The sequence below is a fragment of the Gallus gallus genome, chromosome 1 (genome assembly GCF_016699485.2).
Source record: "Gallus gallus isolate bGalGal1 chromosome 1, bGalGal1.mat.broiler.GRCg7b, whole genome shotgun sequence".
Classification (NCBI taxonomy): Eukaryota; Metazoa; Chordata; class Aves; order Galliformes; family Phasianidae; genus Gallus; species Gallus gallus.
Window position 1 is genome coordinate 7,110,823 of NC_052532.1, and position 22,169 is coordinate 7,132,991.

The following is a 22,169-nucleotide window of genomic DNA, read 5'->3' on the forward strand; positions in this document are numbered from 1 at the left end:
AAGTACTGAACCTAACTAAATTGCTGTGTCAAAATTGCCAACTCTTCTTGTTCTATGTTTATTTTTAACTCAAAAGATGGAATAACTGAGAGGTATTTATCTTGCATCCAAAATCCTTGGCTGGCAGTTAAAATGAACCTTCAGATGTGGTGGGCTGGATTGTTGTGAAATTGGGAGCTAAAGTCTTTTGTGAATGATCTTCCAAAATCAAATCAAAGTTAACAGGGGATTTCCTGTTAAGGGGACTAGAAATGACTCTGAATATATGGAATTGCCATCCATTTAGTGCTCCATGACCCAACAGATACCTGTTCTGCAGTGAGAGGGAGTGGATGGGTGGTGGATTTGCAAGAAAGCATCTTGCTTGTCTCATAAGCAGGACCATCTCACTGCACTGTTCCTTCACATGTGTCTCCCACCAGAGCCACGCTTCTTCCTTTTTCCTCCCTGCTCTGAGCTTAAGAAGATCAGAATCCCATCAGATATGTGATGTGTTGTGTCTGACTTGTCCCTCTTGCCACATCCACCTGGCAAGGAGGTAGTGATGATTGTAGTGCTTTGGGTTTTCCTTTCCTTTCCTTTCCTCTTTCCTTTCCTTTCCTCTTTCCTTTCCTTTCCTCTTTCCTTTCCTTTCCTCTTCCCTTCCCTTTCCTCTTCCCTTCCCTTTCCTCTTCCCTTCCCTTTCCTCTTCCCTTCCCTTTCCTCTTCCCTTCCCTTTCCTCTTCCCTTCCCTTTCCTCTTCCCTTCCCTTTCCTCTTCCCTTCCCTTTCCTCTTCCCTTCCCTTTCCTCTTCCCTTCCCTTTCCTCTTCCCTTCCCTTTCCTCTTCCCTTCCCTTTCCTCTTCCCTTCCCTTTCCTCTTCCCTTCCCTTTCCTCTTCCCTTCCCTTTCCTCTTCCCTTCCCTTTCCTCTTCCCTTCCCTTTCCTCTTCCCTTCCCTTTCCTCTTCCCTTCCCTTTCCTCTTCCCTTCCCTTTCCTCTTCCCTTCCCTTCCCTTCCCTTCCCTTCCCTTCCCTTCCCTTCCCTTCCCTTCCCTTCCCTTCCCTTCCCTTCCCTTCCCTTCCCTTCCCTTCCCTTCCCTCCGTTAGTACACATAGAATCGTAGAATCATTAGTGTTGAAAAATACCACTAAGATCATCTTAGTGATCCAACTGTCAACCTATCGTGGAATGGAATGGAATGGAATGGAATGGAATGGAATGGAATGGAATGGAATGGAATGGAATGGAATGGAATGGGAGAGGAGAGGAGAGGAGAGGAGAGGAGAGGAGAGGAGAGGAGAGGAGAGGAGAGGAGAGGAGAGGAGAGGAGAGGAGAGGAGAGGAGAGGAGAGGAGAGGAGAGGAGAGGAGAGGAGAGGAGAGGAGAGGAGAGGAGAGGAGAGGAGAGGAGAGGAGAGGAGAGGAGAGGAGAGGAGAGGAGAGGAGAGGAGAGGAGAGGAGAGGAGAGGAGAGGAGAGAATAGTTGGAAGGGACCTTCAAAGATCATCTAGTTCAACTGCTGGACCACTTCAGGGCAGCACTGCTCCATCCCAGGGGCAGCACCCAGCATTTTCTTTTGTTGAAATTTGCTTGCAATTCAACACTTAAGTAGGAAATTATTCTTTTTATCATAGCTGCATTTGTAAACTGAGCCAATTGATTTCCCAAGGACTACATCCTCATCACTGTGCACATTGCATCTGCACTGCCTTTTTGTTCTGAATTTTCAAGAGTTGGGATTTAAGGCTGCATCTCCTCCAAGTTTAGAAGACTTAAAATCAGTTCTGCATGCTTCCTTTCTTGGTTTCTGTCTGGGAGAATGTATGCACGAATAATCTTGTTTCCAGAGTAACACCAACCTATTGATATAGTAGCTCTGTAGCATGGCATGAGGTATCTATTTGTTTACGTCTCTTCCCTGTTTAATATTATTAGATTCCTTATGTGGTTTAGCTTCAGATTCTTGTACAATTCTCCTAAGCAAGGCAGTGGTTGTGTGCATTTAAAATTTGAGTTTAGTATGAATTTAAAAGTGATTGAGATCAATCGGGTTCCCAGAAGCCACATTTAGACAAACAGAAAAGAGGGTAATATTAGGATCACTCAAAGAGCAGTACCATGGGCACAGCAGATCTCAAATCCATATGCCCTTCTCCTGACTCATTGCTTTCTAAGTGAGCACTTACTCATGATTGCCGTGGGAGATTTTTTGTTGCATGGGCAGCATTTTCATCATCAGCCTTCAAAGCACTCCTTGCAGTTTTGTGGAAAATCCACATCACAGTGCCTGAGCATCCCGTAGCTCACTGTGGGAGAAAGCTTTTGGAATCACTCCACATCCCTGTTCATACCCCTATGTGTTCACCCTTTGGTACATCTGCTATTGAAAGCTACGCATGTTAGCTGGTTATCCTGAAGGATAGATATTGCACCTCATTTACTCTGTCAAAGACATGAGCAGGCACTTGTGGCAGCATCCGTGCTGGAGCTTGTAGAAAAGGAGGTGTGGAGGTGGCTGGCTGTGTCTACTGGACACTTAATTTATTCCTACAAGTCCCTCTGGGAGCATTTCCCAGGGTTATGTAGCTGTTGGTGAATGTCCTGTGTGTTTCCTGGTATGTTCTTGTGGAAATCTGATCTCCAGTTTTGGTTCCAGCCCCTTACTTTTACATACAGTGTATGTGAGCCACCATAAAACCATTCAGTCTGTCACAGCCCTGTTACTGCAAGGTAGTCCAGAGTTGGAGGTATCTGAATCTGACAGCTCAGAGTTTCGTGTGCAGTCTCAAAGCATTACCCTATTCCTTAGAAATGGCTGGCGCATTATTTTCTCATTTATTTTCCTGAAGTACAGGATATTCCAACCCAAGAAGGAAGACGAACACCAAAATATTTGAAGAAGTTTCATTCTTTTTGGGTGAGATTTCCACCCAAATCTGAGATGTCGGAGAAGACAGGGGAAAATAATTTCGTGAAGGAAAGTTTTATTGAAGTGTATCTTGGAATGATAGTATGAATTATAATAAACAACATTAGCGAGCAATTATAGATTGCTGTTGGGGCTGTATGATAAGAATTACCCTACCTAAGCCATCTGCCTCACCTTATCTTGCTAGTGCAGGGAAACCTCCTGTTGTAGTTTGTATTGTCAGATACTAATATTTCATTGCCATAAACGACCTCCTTGGATATTGATGATTCATTCTCTGCGTGCCAGAATGTCATGCGTAAAAAAGGATTTACATAAACATGTATTTTCCATCTAAGTGTTATGGGGCATCTTGGATACGGTGTTTCAGAGGGCGCTGCCTGTGCAGGTCAGAGCAGATCCCCAAAGCTCATCGCTGACTTCATATCCATCATTTGTCTACTCCAGAACATGAAGCAGCAAAGTTTCATCTCCCACAGACGTGCATACACCCTCCATTAGTCACAGGCCATGCACAAGTCCCCTGCACCTCTGTGGAGATGTGTTTCTCATTGCTGCTACTGTTGACACTCTAGAAGGATATGGGGCTGTGTTAAAAGTCAATGACGATGTTCATTTCCATATTCTCCCTTATTCATCCATAAGTAAGAACTGCATGTTTTTGGTATCTCCAATCTTCTGACAAAAGTCAGTATCCTTATGGGCCCCTTCCAACTCAGGATATTCTACAATTCTCAGTATGCCCAGTATGGGTCAGAAGTTTCTAGGGGCTGACAAACTGGGATGGACAGACAGTGGCCATATGTGCCTCACTTCTTATGGCAAACAGGCTGGAAATAGGTCTAACAGGCACCTCCAAAGCTTATGAAATTCATCCAGCCTGTTCTTAAAAGTCTCCAGACACATGTTCCCCAGGGAATCCATGCCGCTGCTCGACAGCCTTATGGATATGGAGCATTTCCTAATCAAATTACGTCCTCCAGGTTGCAATTTAAACTGAGGCTGGAAGTCTTATTTCTGTAATTCCTCATGAAAGTAATGAGACTATAAAGGTGACACTAGCAGGCCCTGGAAGGCACATGGCTAGGTGATGATTAAAACTAAACACCCACCTTGGCCAAGAAGAGTGCCAAATCCAGAGAATTTTCTATTGATGCCAGGTGCTCAGGGCATGCTCCCACGAAGCTCTGCTGTGCTGGAACTAACTTTTGAGGTGTTTCAGAAGGACACAGGGGTTTCTAGCAGAACTAAACCTCGGAGCTGAGAAGAAAGGGAGGCAGGAATATGATCTAGTTGAGAACTTTGTCTTCAGGATCCAGTGACTGAAAGCCTAACCAGTGGCCTGTTTGGTGGCTGTGCAACACAATAGTAGTTCTCTGTAGGAAGGCTGTTTAACCTAGATCCTGTCTGTCTGTGTTCCTGATGGGCCAAGGAAGCTGGAGCATTTCCCCAGATGAGGTCTTTTTGAGGCCATGAGGTCCCTGTTTAGAACAAGTTTTATGGAGAGCAGTCCTCTGCAGCAGACCCTCAAATGCTTCTCCTGAAATGCCCCAAACAGCCCAAACTGAACCTAATAACCTAACCTTAAGGGTTTTCCAGCTTGGCATATCAAGTCTGACAAATAATTCAAATTATTTCCAGCACAGACAAGCCAAGATGACAGGGATCCTTCCTTCCTTCCTGGTGTAAGTCACGCACCAGAGTATTTTGCAGGCTCAGAGTTTTGGTGCACCATTTCTGCTATTAATCAACCCTCCCCTGCCGCACATAGTCACGTTGTAATCCTGCAAGGGCCTGGGAGTCAGCTTGGACAGGCACGCACCTACCTGCAGTAAAATCTACAGAAGTTTTTGCTGTTACTGGAACACACACCACCTGTGATTTTGCCTCTCACCTGTATGCTTTGCAAATAAGCAAGTGGAGTGCTAAGCTGGGATTAAGTGCCGAATTCCTTTTGTTTTTTTGCTTTTTTGTTTTGTAAGCTCAGTGCTTACGCACACTCCAAGAGCAGTGGAGCATGGACAGGCTTTGCAAGTGACATTTCAATGAAAATATTCAGCCTCCAAGAAAAACAAGAGACAATTGAGGGAAGTGCCTTGTTTGCCAGGTTCCTTAAGGAGTCTAGCAAGGACACACGGTGTTACAAAAGAGCAATCCACATGCCAAGCCTCTATCATATTGGGATGCTAATTAAAGCAAAACATAGATCTGCTGCACTGCATTCCTTAGATGGGATTTATTTCTGTACTTGTTTTTTTGCCTGTAAAGCATTATACGTAAGGCAGAAGGAAGTATCCCTTCATTCACAATGGGATTTATATGATCTAGAAAAGCCATTTGGGTTCTTTAGCTGCAGAAAATTCTTGTCCAAGCAGCTACAAGAAGCCCCACACATCACTGTTTTCTATGGATGGTGTGTTATCATTATCAGTAATGGTATTAAGGGGAACAGGAAAAACAGTTCTAGTAAAGGAGAACACTGGAGTTGATGACTATTGGCCAAGGGGTTTGATTGGTCTGTGGTACAGTATGGGAGATCAGCTGTGCACCCATAGAATCTGCACTTTATATCCTATAGTCCTGACTCATATGAGGCAAATCAGTGCCTGACACACATTGAAAATACACTCCATCTACATCAAAAGGATTGGACACGTGCTGCTGATACCTCATCACGCTGCATGAGAATGAGATGGTAAATTTACATGGCAGTTGACTGTCCTAGGTTTTACTGATTAGAACACTTGCTAACCCTTGCTCTCAGTTTCTGATCAAGTAAATATTCACAAATTTTACTTTTTTTTAATATATATTTTTGAGCAACTGTTGCCTATGAACTACATCATGAAGAAGGCTGTTCCACATCTGAGCATGCCAGGAGGGAGACTGTGAGTGCCAAGGGAGCTTTGCTTGGATTTTGACACAGCTAAGCAGAGATTTAGGGGCTCTAGTTGGGCATATCTTCATTTTGTCATTGCTTGTGGGGTCGCATCACTGATGAGGGCAGAACAGCCTCCAGGAATCTGCAATGGAACAGGAGATGGGACTAGCTATGTCCTGTGAGTGAAAAAAGCCTTTTGGTGTTTCTGTGGACAAGATCTTTGTGAACAGGGGGTAGAGTGCAATATAAGGAGCAGCTCTCCAGGGATGGATCCAGCTGGGAAAAGTTTAAAATGCAATAGGACAGCAGCAACAGGGTTAAGTGTGTGTAACACGATTGGGTGCATGAAGCACGATTCTGGGAGAAGTGCTCAGAAAAATGAATCCTGGGATAATCACAGCCTTTGATGTGGGCAAATTGTAGGTGTGTGCCAAACTGCAGAGCTGGGATTTTAGATTCTGAAATCACACTCACTATTTGGGCATGAACGGGCTTGCAGTGTTTGGGAACGGTTTTAAAGGGGAGATTTAGATTATGTATTAGGTGGAAATTCTTTACTCAGAGTGTGCTGAGGTGCTGGCACAGCTGCCAGAGAAGCTGTGGGTGCCTCATCCCTGGAGGTGCTCAAGGCCAGGTTGGATGGGGCCCTGGGCAGCCTGAGCTGGTGGGGGACAAATAACCCATGGCAGGGAGTTCAAACTGGATGGTCTTTAAGGTACCTTCCAACACAAGCCGTTCTATGATTGTATGATTGCATGATTTTATGAGTTTGTGTACAACACAGGTTTCATTTTCAGCCCATTTCTAAGACTTGATACAGTCACAACATGGTCTATCAGTACAGCTCCAAAAAGGTGTATTTAAAAAACTTGTGTCCTCACCGACATCTTCCAAGGCATACTGACTGGTCACCCCATTGAAAAGCAAAAGGAATTACTCTGTGTACTTCAGTACTTTTGTGCAACAGCATTGCAAGCTGCTGACCCCTAGCATCATGCCCCTGGGGTCTGGGTGGCGACTATTAATCCAGTATCAATTGCACTTCTTTTCCTTTGGAGATTATTACATCAATTGACTTATACTGATAAGTGTTGGACATGAAGGAGTATCTTTCCTTTTGCAGTGGCTGAGAGCAAAGATCAGTGTTGGGCAGAGATCAGGAAATGAGCAGATTTGTTGGTAACGGAATGACAGACCACACAGTCATCTCCAAGATAACTTCTAGACACCTGCAATTGTCTGGACTGTGTATGATCACAAAAGCACAGTATGCACTCATTGTATGGTCCTATCTGCCTTTAACTTAGATTTTTCTTTTGCTTTTTTTGTGATCTTGGCAGGACTTTTTAGCTTCTGCCTTCTGTCCTCTCCAAGTATAGCAGCTCTGAAAGGGCACTGAACAGCAGCTATATTCCTTCCTTGCACTGCTTTATGTCTAAGGACTTCAGCCCTGGCTAGGAGCAGGACTTTTTGCAATCCCTGCACATCAATGCAGCCTTCCTATGGAAAGACAAAAATGTGAGAATCTTCTTTGTTTTGGGACTATGAAGGATTTCTCATGATGATTTCCAAAGCCATTTACAGGCAGTCACCTTCAGGAGGTGTAGATGGATGCCAATGTCCTTGCTCCTAAACTTGCACTCGTTATTGTTAGCTTAGTCTGAAGAATCCCACTATGGACTCTGACACATTAGCAATGTGACAGTGATTTTTTTATTTTGAATCAAAGCACTATGCTACTTCTTATGGGGAGTGCTCTGCAGCCTTGAGAATGAAGAGATAATGGAGAAATATTTCCTTGAACAGACACCTTTATAATTTAGTTTGCTTTTATAGAAATGTGAATGGTTCCAAAGAAAATGTCCTTTTTCTTTAAGTGATCTATTGTTGTGAAGCTGCTATTGTTAGCAAAGAAAAGAGGAGGTTTGTCCAAACTTCCCAGTAAACCTTGTTCTAAACCATTATTCCTAAGAATTGCAGGAAGACTTGGAGGACTCATAAATCAGACAGATACACGTGACTGTTTTCTGGTGAATACAGTGAAGGAGTCCTCTCTGAAGGTACTCATTCTGGGCCATTCCTCCTCCTTGCTGCAAACACATCACTGAAAAGAGGGAATGAGCCCTGCATGCAGCAGAAGACTTGTCTGGGGTTATGTCCAGTCTCCAGCAGGGGCTGGCACCAAATCTTTGAGGCAAAATATGCGAGTTGATTGGCTTTTTACAACAATAGTTAACTGTTGGCAGCATCAATACAAGTCTCTTCCATAAGCAGATCCCCTGCAGCTCCCTTCCTAATTGCCTGTGCCCCTGTTGTATAGCTTGAGCTGGCGTAGGTGGTTCATGGAGCAACAATATATATCTGCCAGCAATCCTGTGTAATACCACTGCTTCCCTGAGAGCAGCAGTGGGGCCTTTCTGAACAGCAGGCAGGTGGCAATTTAGATTCCTTTTCTTTCATGCCTTGCCCACGTGTTGCATCACTGGTTGCTTGATGTTTGCATAGTTACTGAGTTGCTCTTGCACATTTCGTTCTGCATCTCTCAGTACCTGGTAATTTACGCTGTGGTGCACTTACTGCATGCTCTAAAATGAGTTAAATAGCTGGTGTTGGCTTTGGGAGAAAAGGGCTTTGGAGCAAGGTAGATAATAAATGTTAAATCCATATATGCCCCAGCATGAGAATTCATTATGAGATGGTAGGATCCCTTTTTGACACCACATGGAGGCATTCTGACTGAATGGTTGCACACCTTTAAACTGAAAAGGGCTTTCATAACAGTGTGGAAAGCTTTGAAAGGAAATAAAGTGGTAAAGGAGCAAGATGCAAAATGAAAATCAACGCTCACAAGTCTTTTCTTTTACATTGTGATACTGTTATGAAAAATTGTTTTTTCCTCTGTGTCAGTGTCATGGCGACCCTGCACATAGCAGGGGGGTTGAAACTCAATGATCATTGTGGTCCTTTTCAACCCAGGCCATTCTATGATTCTATGATTCTATGATTCTATTTCTCTTGACTTACCAAGAAGCAAGTTAGTGATGGAGCATCATTGTCACATACAGAAGTATTCTATATTCACACTGAAAGAGAAAATCTCTTGTTTTACACTTTATTTGGAACCTACCCCCCAGAACTCTGCGTAGCACATCTTTTCAAGGCCAGATTGATCAGACAAGGAAAAATGGTTTCAAACTAAAAGACAGGAAATTTAAATTGGATGTAAGGAAAAACTTGTTTATGATAAGGTAGTGAGGCACTGGCACAGGCTGCCCAATAGAAGTGGTGGATGCCCCATCCTTGGAGACACTGGACAGGGCTCTGAGCACTGGATGTAGCTGTGAGCATCCCTGTTCATTGCAGGAGAGTTGGATTGGATGATCTTTAAGGGTCCCTTCCAACTCATACAATTCTATGATTCTATGATTCATACATTTTTCTGTGGCCAGGCCAGGGCCAAGACTGTAAGCAAGATTATGTAAAAATGCAGAATTTTTTAATGGAAATACTTGTTCCTAACTAAAATCCTGTTTTGACTTTCTTTGTAGTGCTGTGGTTACCTCTTCTTGCTGAAATTGTTTTCAAAGAACGGAAGAAGTTCTTGCCATAGTTTTCTGCTTTCAGCATTCCCCAGTGGAAAATTACTCAATGGAAAAAACAAATCTGTAATTTTTTTTTCCCCCTGAAGCAGTGGTTAATTCTGCCATAGCCAAACTTTTACTTTTTAAAATATTTTATAGAAAAAGAAAATACTACAGCCAATGAAGCCTTACTTTGATGCATTTATAGAACATCTGCTCATTTTATTCTGATTCATGCCACATGGTTATGTCTTAGACTGTAAAGGCTGTTTTTCTGTTTATCTGGAGGAAAACTCTGTTCAGAGATTCAGATCCTCTTGTCTCCTTTTTCCTTCTTCTCTTAGACAAAGTCTCCTTCTAGTTCTGACTGACCCTGGCCTACCTGTAAAAAGAGTTTCTGTACTGGAGTGCTGCAAATGCATTGGAAGACATGAGTGTTTATTCTATTTCATTTTCCTTAGTTAGTTAGAAGCAAATAGAACTCTGTAGTTCTACTTTTTTAATCCCCAATTGATAATACTCTGAGGAGTGCTTCCATTCTTGGATTAGGGTTAGCACAGCCCTTAAATGTCCATGGAAAGAAAATAACTCTTCCAAAAATGTGTTGTAAATGAAAAAGAAGTCAGAAACCCATCCCAAAAGTGACTGAAAGAGAGTTGAAATGTTAAGATCTTCTTAAACAGTGAGACACTGCCACAGGTTGTGGATGCCCCATTCCTGGAGGTGTTGGATCAGGCTCTGGGCAGTCTGATCTGATGGGTGGCAACCAGCCCACAGCAGAGAGGTTAAAACTCAGTGATCTTTAAGGTCTCTTCCAATGTAAGTCATTCTATGATTCCATGATTAAGCACACAGAGAGCATTACTAAGAGCTGTGGTTTAAGTTCTTACCTTAAATGTCAGTTAACAAAATAAAAAGGATCCAAATATTCATTTCTACCTTCGGGTATCCACCATTAAAATTCTGCTGTGAGTCTCTTACATCTCCAGAAAAAGGGGATTTTTATTTAGGAGAACACAGAACCAAGCACCAGTCCTACTGTCATGGTGAAGCTCCTCGTCATGTTGGGTCCTATGGGTCGTGGTCCCCCCCATTGCTGGATGCTTCCCAGTGCCTCCAACCAGGAGAAATGCAAATGTAACTTAGGGATAGCAAGAACAGAGGAGAGGAAAATGACCTCATTCTGATCTTCCACCGGTGTTATCTGCAGCAGTATTTGTCTCATCTCAGCCCAGGGTCTCTTCCATTGACTCATGTCGGGTTCTGTGCAAGCATAGGGAAGTGCTATCCACAGAAAGTGCTGCTGATGTTTTGCCTCTCGGGGCTAGAAACCCTCTGCCAGAAGCTTTTAAATGTGCTCTTTTCAGACAGTTTCACAGCTGGATGTGCTGTGTAAAGGGTCTGCTTCACCTTGGTGCTGTCTTGCCTTGTTTGAAGGGTGGCGAGGGCAATGTAGGTGAGATTCCTGTCGCTGGAGATTAGGTAATCCTTCAGACTGCACCAGATGAAGTGAAATATATTTGAAAAAGCTGATTTCCTGGGGAAAACTGCTTTATCTTTTACTCTTTTTGTCCTGGAGCTTTACGTGGTTGTATGTATGTTCAAACGCTTAATGCAAAAAGACAATTTTTATGCAACAGTACAGTCAAAAAAAAAGAAAGGAGAGGAGAACACTAAAGAAAAACAATATTTTAAAAGATAAAGTGAAATAAGATAACTAGCATAGTCATTGTCTGTGGATTTAGTTGAAGGTCTACACCTGCCCTAAATATCCTTTTCAGTAGAGTGCTGTTAAATGTGATCAAGATAGTTGCTATTAACATCTTGAAGTACCTCTGCAATACCCATCCACTCTCGGATCTGAATTTTGACACACAGGCAGGAGCAGAGGAGGCAACTCGTGGCTTGAGAGAGGAGGAGGAAAAAGAAGATGCTGGACCATGTGGTACAAAAAGTAGAAACAGACACAATGGTAGACTGCTTGTGATGCGCTGGAAAGGCTGAGGGTGTTCTGCTGGAGGGATTGCAGTGTTCCTGTGTGAACTAAAAGATGTAGCAGTGCAGAGTGGGTAATGGACAGGTCTCTTTTATCTATGGAAAAATATTCTGGCTGTTTACCTGCAGTGTACAACAAGAACCGGAGGCTGCGTGTCTCTGGAGTCTTGTGAGCATGTTTTTGTGGTTTGAGCACACCGGTCTGAAATTCCAGGCTCTTGTCTTACTCTGTCATTGATTCATGCTGTGGTCTCATGCCATTTTGCCTTCTCATTTCCTTGCCCACAGAAAGGGAATACTTTCCTAATTAATTCTGGGTAAGATTTTTTCCCCCCTCAAGTCAGTGCTACTCTTACAATAGAAAGTTGTTACAAGAAATAAGGGTGTGCAAACTGGCCTCTGGCCTTTTCCACCAGAGGGGACCTGTGGGGATGAATAAAAGCCAGTGGGCTTCTTTGCTGGGATCTGTGATTATTTTGAAAAACACGTTCAGTAATGCCTTGATCAATTCCATTTTTTTTTTTCCCCATAGGTATCAAATGCTATACAAGATCTGTGTAATCTATACAGATCATAAGCTAGGCTGCCTACAGTGAGTAGGTGTAGAAGTACGACCAGTGGAGACCATCATGATCTCATAGATTTATTCATCCTTATGGTGTAGCTATGTGGAAATCTAAAACAGCAGCAGTATGACATCCCAACGTTAAAAAAAATCTGTTTAAATAAAGCCAGGAAGTCACCTACTATGTGCAGAAGTGGATGCAGCCAAATGCATCATATCGTTGATGGAGGGTAACAAAGACAGGCATCATTAAAAGCTTCAGTAGGGGAGAGCTATAAAAAAGCAATTTAAATCCAGGCTGGTTAAAGACTGAACAGCAGTTTCCAGAATTTGAATATCCATTTCTTTATGATGCGGGTGGGTGGAAATGGTTATTGCAAATGAGGGGATGAAGGAGCACTGTGTGCAAGGACGTGGTACAGTGAGCTGGCTCAAAGTGATGGATGCCCCAGGAAGCGTTACAATAACAAGATAACTAGTCTTTGACCCTATGTCTGAAATGCTTATTGCACTCAATAGACAGAAAATAGCGAGAGACCTACAGGAAAAGATACTTGGGGGCATAAGAGCCTTAGACTTGATACATGCCTTCAGACCCACTGACCCTACAGGGCAAGTTACCTGGTGATAGGCTGTTGCTGGGCATCTTCATCCCACTCTGAGGAAAAGATAGGAATGCAGAGCTGGACAACAATAACCTTTTTGATTACATCTGCCCAGGTGCTCTCAAAAGGATGGCTGAGCACAGGGGAGCATCACCTTTGTTCCTCTGCTACCATCTGAGAAGTGGGAATAGCAGCCCTTTTTGCTACGTACGATGGCTGTCAGGATAAATATATTAAACTCTACAATGTCTTGAGATAATAATATCAGTTTTGGTATGCAAGTGCCTCCAACAAATCTTGTGTGCAAGTGCCAACGACTTTTGACACAGTGAAACTGCTTAAAGGGAAGTTTAGTTTGATTTCAAAGGGCGTCTCAGGATAATCATTCTGAGTCCTGCTCCTTCTCTGCAAAGGAAACAGTGTCAAGAAAAAGTCATTAAAGAAGAAAAGCAAAGTGCTCACATGATTTCTCCTGGTGTGGCTTTCCAGATTTGGGAAGTACACACCAGTTCATCCATCGAATGTTGTTGGTCTGGCAGTGGTACGACTGTTCATTACCCTGCGGCACAAATCACTGCTGCAAGGGCTTCTTCAGGACATCGTCCTTTGTAATCACTGAATAGTTTGAGTTGGATAGGACCTTAAAAATCATCTGGTTCCAGATGGACAGGGACACGTTCCACTAGACTAGGTTGCCCAAGGCCCCAGTCGATCTGACCTACAATACCTATGGGGATGGGGCATCCACAGCTTCTCTGGGCAGCCTGTGCCAGTGCCTCACCACTCTCTAAGTGATGAATTTCTTTGTTGTAACTAATCTAAATCTGCTCTCCTTTAATTCAAAGCCATTACCCTTTGTCCTATCAGGGTGCACCTTATTAAAGAGTATCTTTCCATCTTTCTTGTAAGTCCCCCGTAAATATTGGAAAGCTTTAAGCATTTAAGAGCTTTCTGGCTCTGACATAACTCAAACTTCAGCCTGTCTGTCTCACCACTGCCATGAACATAGTTTCTGAAGCACCTTACAGCCCTTATGCAGCCAGGCCCTCTTGTGCTGATGGGGTCTCTCCCAACTGCAGGACAAGGGAAGCAGAAAAAAGGAAAGGGAAACTATTATCAGCACCAGAATTGACTCTGAATTCAAGACACCCTCAGTCACGCATGCACCATGCCACATGGCTATTAGCACAACATTTCTTTTTTGCAGTTTGCTGTTGACATCCTCTTGGCAGTAAATTATTTTCATGCCTCCAGGCCCTGGTCCTGTTGAATAGCTATTTGCAAAGCAAAGGAAATGTGTACTGTTTTTCTTCTATTTAGACTCTGAATGTATAAAATATTTTCTTTTCAGTCTGAACACGCAGGTGCCCTTTAGAATGTGAATATTAACACTGCTTTTGGAAAACATATTTTATTTCTAAGTAGTTACTTCTCATGTAACGACCTATTTTAAAGAATGCAACATTATTTATGTTTCTCAGAGAAATTCACGAAGTAAAAGGTGCCCTACTTTCCTTCATCTTGAATCCTCACTTGGTAGATAGCATCACAGTGCAGTGCAGTTCTGTCTTGTTCAATAAACCTGTGAAGAAAAAATCCCAAAGCCATCACCTTGCAACATGCACTGGACTAGACAGATGGAAAGCAGACGCAGTTGCTTGTAACATTTTACTTTCCACAATGTATTTAGAGTTTATTTTGAAAATTCAAACAATTAATGGGTAATCAAAGTTTTAATAGAGACATCCTAGTTTAGACTCAAAGAATCAGCAGCTAAAATAGGCATAATGAGACTTGTCCAAAGTTCTTTTGTTGGGTATTTTGTTTACCAGTGCATTTGCATTCTGGCTGTGTGATGGATCTGCTTGTTCTTTGTGTGCCTCTGATATATATGACATGTACAAGATTACCCTCATAAGCCCCATCTCTTCATTACTTGTCCAGGCATCTGGAAGGTCTTTGCCTTGGCTCCTGCCAGAGAGGCAGTGCCATTGTGTCAGCCACACAGGGCATTCCAACTCGCCTTCTGTAGATTAATTATATGAAGGGCTGTTCTTGAAAGGTTGGGCTCTTGCACTTAATTCTCTCTCTGTGGTGAGCTGAAAATAGTTTGTATTGTTCACATAATCCTTAGCAACTTGAAAACTGCCTTGAATTGTATTCTTCTTAATCTTTACCTAAAGCAAAAAAAAAAAAAAAAAAAAGCTTAATTCATTTATTTCTGCAGTTGCTAATGTTACTTTTACTGGGATTTTGATGGCTTTGTCTTCTTCAGCAGTTTTCTAAACATTTCACTTATTATTTCCATGAGTCCTTTACAAGTCTAAGCCATAATGAATAACCTATTTCTACAGTGCATATTATTAAGTCAAAACAATGTATTTAGAAGTATATGTCCAAGAAGAAAGACTCACTCCCACAGTCTCATTAATCATAGATTCAAAGAATCACAGATTGTCAAGATTCATAATATCCTGGGTATGATTTTGGCAAGGAAGCTGTTTATAGCGAGGTCACGGGGTAGAAATAAATGAAGGCCAAGTTGAGAATCATGAAATCATGAAATCATTAAGGTTGGGAAAGACCACTAGGATCGTCTAGTCCAACCTTCAACCCATCCCCACCGTGCCCACTAACCATGTCCCTCAGTGCTACATCTACACGTTCCTTGAAAACCTGCAGGGACGGTGACACTACCACCTTCCTGGGCAAGCCTTGGTGTAATTGCAAGTCAAATGCACTGGTGTAATTGCAGGATAGATACAGGACAGATAGTACAGACCCATCAGATCTAAATACTACAACTGAAATTGATCTGGAGGACTGTGAATTCCAACTTTGGGTATTTTGAGGACTATTTTGAGCTGCACTTGCTTTATTTCCCTTTAAATCTGCTCCTTCTCAGATGTGTTACAATTTGGAGAACTGTGGAGCTGTGGTCAGAAAGATTAGGTGAAAAACCTTGGTAGGTAAATTCAGTCTGATAGTAATTGCTGTAGTAGGAAGTATCTCTCAAGTGAGCAGCACAAGTGGTCACACATACACTGTGATGCAGAGGGAGGGCCCTGTAAGTGCATAATCGTAGATTGTACCCTCAAAAACTAGGGAATGGTTGTTTTGTAAGGCTGTTTTGTGACCATGATGATCCAGAACTTGCTACCTGTTTCAAGAGGTGTTGTAATTATATTTTGAAACCCTGTAGACTCAGTGATTTCTGGCCTGATCTGTCTCCTGAGTTCAGTTGCACTGAGCAAGGGCTTGCCTCTCCTATCAAAACAGCATTAAGGCATGGACTGGCTGGAAAATTAACAACCATCAAATCAGCTGGGAGCATTAGATAATCTCATTCAATAAGGAATGTCCTCCTACTTTTACTGTACAAACCAGATGCCTCAAAGGGATTTTCAAGAGCTGTGTGGAGGGTTTTGAAGCAAGACAGAAGAGAAACAGTGGGATGAGGATGGGTGTGAGCAACGCAGATCTGCTTTTCATCCCCCAGCTTTGGAGTAGCTATCAGCTATCTTCCCTGGGGCTTCCTCAGTTCTGTTCCTGAACCTCATAGAGTGCAGAAATGAAGTGTGCCCATGCTCACATCCATGGGTACAACACGCTGCTGCTGTTGTCAGCCAGAATTCTGCTAACTTTGACAGGATCCCTTCCATTGGTAACAGATTAAGTTTAACCTCTGAGCAGAGCAGTAAGTATTCGAAGCAATTTTAGCATTGCATGGGACAGTGAAATGCTTGTGATAAGCTAAGCGGTTACAAAAATTTGGCAAACAGGATTCCCAGGTTCCATATCTAGATAAAACCTATGTAAGCAGCAATCAACCTGTTACTCACAGTAAATAATTTTGCCTGGTCCTTCTGTCTGGATTTGTTTGCTAAATAAAGAGGATAAGGGGCTTATCTGTGGCCCTTGGGCCGAGTGGTAAGGACCAGTTTGCACCTGCTCAGCTTATGGCCAGCCTGCTCTGCCTCTCAGCTATAAGGATGTCACAGAGCATTGGCTCCTGGTTCCCTCTAGTTATCAGACTGTGCTGTGGTGGCCCTCACACTTGATCATTACACTGCTTGGCTTTTTTCAGTTCAGAGTGTCTCAAAGGATGTGAAGAACTATGGTGGAGTCCTCCATGATGGCGCTTTTATAGTGTGACATGGAGGATGTGAGTTGGACCAGAATGGGAAGCTGGAAGGTGTTGGAGCGAGCTTTTGTTGCAGTGATCCAGGAGGGGGATAAGAGGGGTCCAAGGACCTCAGGCACTCAGTGCTTCATAGAACCATAGAATCATAGAACAGCTTGGGTTGGAAAGGACGTTAAAGCCCATCCAGTTGGGATAGTTGTCACCCACCAGGTCAGGCTGCCCAGGGTCCCATCTAATTGACCCTTGGAAGGCTCCAGGGATGGGGCATCCACAGCTTCTCTGGGAAACCTTTGTGTTTCCCATCCCAGCCAATGTCAGGATTGGTGTGTTGAGACTGGTCTTGGTGTCTTCCATCCCAGAGGCAGGCCTGCTTGCTACCCTAGCACAGTAGAGGCCACATCTGATCCCAAGTTAAGTGTAGCAGCTGGTGGGTAGGAGTCAGTGCTAAGGCAGCATCCTGTGCTTCCCTGGTGGTGTGAAGAGCTGCTTGGCACCGAGGGAGGAGAGGAGGGAGTATGCTGGGAGGAAACTGTCACGGATCTGCCTCTCATTGCTGCTCACAGGCCTACGCTGGCTGAGTCAGAGCTGGCGGGAAAGGCGAGACATGAGGGCGGGCTCTGGGGAAAGTCCACACTCACATCAAAAAAAGGGTTTAAAGGAGGAGAAAACCAACAGGACCTTCTCTGCAATCTAAGAACCAAAAAGCCAAAGGACTGCCCGATGTTATAGAGTGGACAGGGATGAGGAGGACTCTCCAGAGCCTTCCTTTGCAATCTGTATTCCCTGGGTAACTATGCACACTGGTTGCATATTAAAAGGCCATCCCTCTGTGGGGACTGTGTCTTTTGCACCACTGGTCCCATCCTGCTGTGGTAGAGAACAATGGCTTCCATTCTAGAAGGCTCCTCAGGAGCAGGAGATAGTTGGTCGTGTGAATAGGGTCTGATTTTCAAGGTGAGCAGGCTTTGTGTGCACACTCTGTGTTGGTTGCCACTAGTGCAAAGCTAAGCATGGTGAGCTTTGAAATCAAGCTTATGTTGAGCAATAATCCAGAGAAGAATTAGCAAGGACTTCAAAGTCAAATTAGCCAAGATAACATGTCAAGCCATTGAATTTCAGTTTAACAGCATGCCAAAATATCTCAATATGTCTCTTATGAAGTATTTCATTGTTGCTTATAATTTCAGAATTAGGAAGGTGAATAAAAATAAGACTGCATCATTCTGGTATTTTTTGATTCACTGTCTAAAAAATTCAAGATGTTTGAAAAGGTATTTATAATTGTACACTTAGACTTCTACAGGCATTTATTTTACTGTGCAATTTGAAAGTGATTCAGTTAAGCAATTAAAGGCTAAACGAAATTGTCACACACAAAAGACGGTATTTGCATATGTTACTTACAGCATCCATTTCAAGCTGATTTCCAAGACTGAAACATGAGTCGTTCTGTTCCTTCCCCACGTCTCTCCTAATAATTTTTGAAACATTCACCAATTTGCTGTGTATTGGATAGAGGAGTAAAGTTCTTGTGTATAAATAGATCCCATTGAGTCTTGTGAAGATATCTTCCTGATAAAGAGAGCCTAATACGTGCCTTCAACAGAAGGAAGTGCATATTCTTGTGAGTTTTGAAAGTAATAGTACGTGCCCCATAAACAGCTCAGCATTTCCCCATGGCTGAAGCAGAGGGGTGTTCCCTTTTCTAAGTATAGAGGGATTATTTTGAGGGCTTGACAGGGGAATGTGGAGTTTCATGCATCACCCACGATGTTTGAAAAAGCATTAGGATATTGAGACTATCTATGACAAGAAGTACAGAAATGATTTAAGAGGCTGGCAGAAATGCCAGGGAAGAGTTTAAAAGAGCTTGAGACTTTAGTTTGACCAAGCAATGATTTATAAGGGCTATGTGAAGCGTGGTATCTGATGGGTACAGACTGACAGAAGAGACTAATCGGCTGCAGTTGGGAACGTGGGACAGACCTTTTGAGATTACTCATTCTGGCTGCAGGTTTCAAAGATCAGTTCTGGAGATCTGTTAACTTGCTTCAGCAAGTGCAGCTCTTTTTAAACCTCCCTTTTTCTGGAGAAGGACATCAGGAGGCAGCCAGTATTGGATAAACTATGGTCTGGAAGGACATTTGGGTTCATAGCTTATGTGCGCATGTGGAATACTGCTCAAAATCATTGAAGTCACTGTGAGCTTTTCCATATGCTGGGTGAGCTATGAATCAGGCTCTTGCTAATGTGGGGAGAAAGATGGATCCTTTTTTTTTTCAGGATAAAGCAAATACCGTCTGCAGAAACTTATGTTCAGCAAGAGATTCCAAAGAAAACCTTGGAGTTCATCTTTTCTGTGACATTCAATTATGGTAATTTTAACATATTCCTTTGGATTCTAAAAGAGAGTGGAAAGCGGTCCATAAACAGCTCCATGTTTCTCACTGGTAGAAAAGAGAGGTGTGTGACGTTGGTACGAGCGGTGGGGTTTCCACATACCCTCAGAAGGAGGAGGAGGAGATCCTCACGTGGCTTATGTTGTAGCACTGGTGATTCCAACAGTGGCTCACAGAGGAAGAGCAGAATTTCAGAAGGGTCTCTTTTGCTATAAGACCCTAGGGGAGAGACACCTGCCCCAGGAGTGTCCAACCCGAGGCTTCTGTGGTGTTACTCACTTTGGGACATACGTCTCAGAGAAGGTAGCAATGCAGTGAATGCAAGGGAAGAATGAAAGACAAGGAAATTTTTATGATGAGTGCCAGGAAACTATTTATTAACATTTTAAAGCCATTAAAGTTAATGGCTTTAAGTTGCACCAGGGAGGTTCAGGTTGGATATTAGGAAACATTTCTTCTCAGAAGGGGGGGTGAGTTGTTGGCACAGGCTGCTCAGGGAGGCGGTGGAGTCACTGTCCCTGGAGGTGTTCAAGAAACGTGTAGATGTGGCACTGAGGGCCATGGTTAGTGGGCATGGTGGGGATGGGTTGACGGTTGGACTGGATGATCTTATTGGTCCTTTCCAACCTTAATGATTCTGTGGTTTTATGAAACGCTTTCCTAATATTTGAAGTTACCCTCTGAATGAAGTGTGAGCTGATCTGTCACTCAGAGCTGAACACGATGAGAAGTTGGGAGCAATCCTGCAAATTCAGGGGAAGCGATCAAAAGATAAATGGACAAAATGATTCAGAAGCTTTTTCCATACTTCAGTCTTCTGCAGTTTGAAATTGCTTCTAGTGCCAAGAAGATCCGAACAGAAACCGGCAGCACTGCAGAAGCATTGGGTATGGTCACGCTTGATCAGTGAAGGGCCTTATAATGAATTCAATCCTAAACGTTTGCAGAGTACATTCTGTATTTTAGTGAGGGAAAACGGGGCTCGGATTGATTCTTCTCTGAAGTCTGAGAATTTCTGTGTAATGTTTATCTTCAGGTTTTACCACGTTTTATAAATGCTTTAGTTCTGTTTTCTTTTTCAAATAGGAAAACTCATGCTGTAAAAGAAAATTCTTAAGAGATTTAATTTGAATAAAGAAACTACTTATGTGCAAATGTGGATATAAATTTAAGAGAAGAGGAAAACTACACACACACACACAAAAAAAAACCCAACCCTCTAGAGGTTATTACATTAATCTCAAACTTAATAAGCTGGAAGAGAATGCATTTTAGATTTTATATTAACCTCCTTCAGACTAAGTACCATTTTTCCTTGCAATTCAGTTTCCATCTCATTAATTTATTAATAATTAAACACTTGAAAAATAAAAGATCTATTATTTCTCAAGTTATGTCCACCTATAGATTTCTAATTAACCAGCCTCAGAGCACGGAGAAGCCATTCCTCCAGCAACTGCTGCTACAGCCAGCAAATTTTAGTCACAGAAATAAAATGTAATTATTTTTCTGTGCCAGAACGGAGACCAGAGGCCAACAGAGACTGTGCTGAGGACAAAGGCCATGTGGGAGGTGGGAGCCTGATGTCCTGGTCCTGGGTATGGGTTGTAGGTGTGTTTTGGCTGGTGGGGCAATGCATCCCATCCTATGTAGGCTGGAAAACCTGAGTGTATGGATAAGGAAGGATTTGTCCGTGTTCCCAGCTGTGTTAGTGGGGATGCTGTGGTGCACAGCTTGGTGAGAAATGGCATGAGTACATTGCCCTGGAGCTTTGTAGATAAAGCAAACAGCAGAAAGAAACTTTACCCAAATAAATAATCCCCTCTGCAGGGATTTGAGAATCAAGTGCTCGAATTATAACTGCTGACATGCCAGGTGCCTCCAACTCCGGGGATCTCAGTGTGCAGAAAATATCCCTAGAAACTCTTTACAGATTGATCGGTATGCTCCTTCAGAGTAATTTAAATATATATATATATATATATTTCCTGGTTATAACTGAAGAGACAGCTGTGCATACAGAAGGAAACTGCAAGCACTCCTTGGAGCGCTCAAGCTCTGCTTGCTAGTGTGGTGCTGAGGCTCCTCCTGGGGGGATCACGGAGAAATACAAATGATGAAAGTACTGGACACATGTAGAAAGGCTGAAGGAGGGATGCTGACTGGTGAGGGATGAAAGTCTTAGCAGTGAATCGTACCGTGGTAAAAGTATAAAATAAAACCAGTGTCTGTCATCCCCTTGCTACAGAACATCAGAGGTTGCTGTTGTGTTTCCGAGCTTCTCTGCTGCATTTGTTGCTGGAAAAGGTGGCACCTATTCCAGCTGAAATCAGAAACCTGTGGGATTTTCCTTTAGGGAAACCCAAGTAGGTTAATGATGCTGTTTAAGCTTTAGGAAAGCCCTGACATCCCAGGGTTCAGCTTTTGCCACTTTCCAGAAAGTTTTACAGCATCACTCTGCTGAGGCTCCAGTGTGACTCCTGTTGCTTGTTCTGGGAGTGCCATTCTACAGTGAAGGATGTACTGTCTAGTCACCAGCTTTCCCCACTCCTAGTTACCACATCTCCATAGTCCGAGGGAAGTCTTTCACAAGTATCGATGAGACCCATGCAATGAGGCAAAATTGGCTTTTCTCCCCCAAAAAACTCCATATTGCATGTGGCCTCTGCACAGAATCATAGAATGGCTTGGATTGGAAGGGACATCAAGGATCAGCTAATTCCAACCCCACTGCTATGGGCAGGATTGCCTACCACTAGATCAAGCACCAGGTCAGGCTGCCCAGGGCCCCATCCAGCCTGGCCTTGAGAACCTCTTGGGACAGAGCACATGCCCTGTATTGGATGGAGATGGATGAGTTTAAGTGGGGAGCAAGAACATCATGTGCTCGAGGTGGGAGTGAGAACATCGAATCTGACCCTTCCTGATCTTCTGCTTGAGAGGTTCAGATTCTGGAATAAAACCTGAAAGAAGAACAAACAAACAAACCTAACAATGTATGAAATCTATGGATGGATGGAGAGATAGCGGTCAAATGCAAAGAGGGACTTGGACATCCGGAACTATGCTTAGCTGAAATGCAAACAGTGACA

The 22,169-nt window shown here is 43.1% G+C and overlaps 1 protein-coding gene across 5 annotated transcripts in view; it reads left to right on the forward strand.

Moving 5' to 3' along the window:
- CAMK1D (calcium/calmodulin dependent protein kinase ID) overlaps positions 1–22,169 on the forward strand; it is a 226,804-nt gene that overhangs the window by 132,460 nt on the left and 72,175 nt on the right. The gene's annotated exons all lie outside the window — the stretch shown is intronic.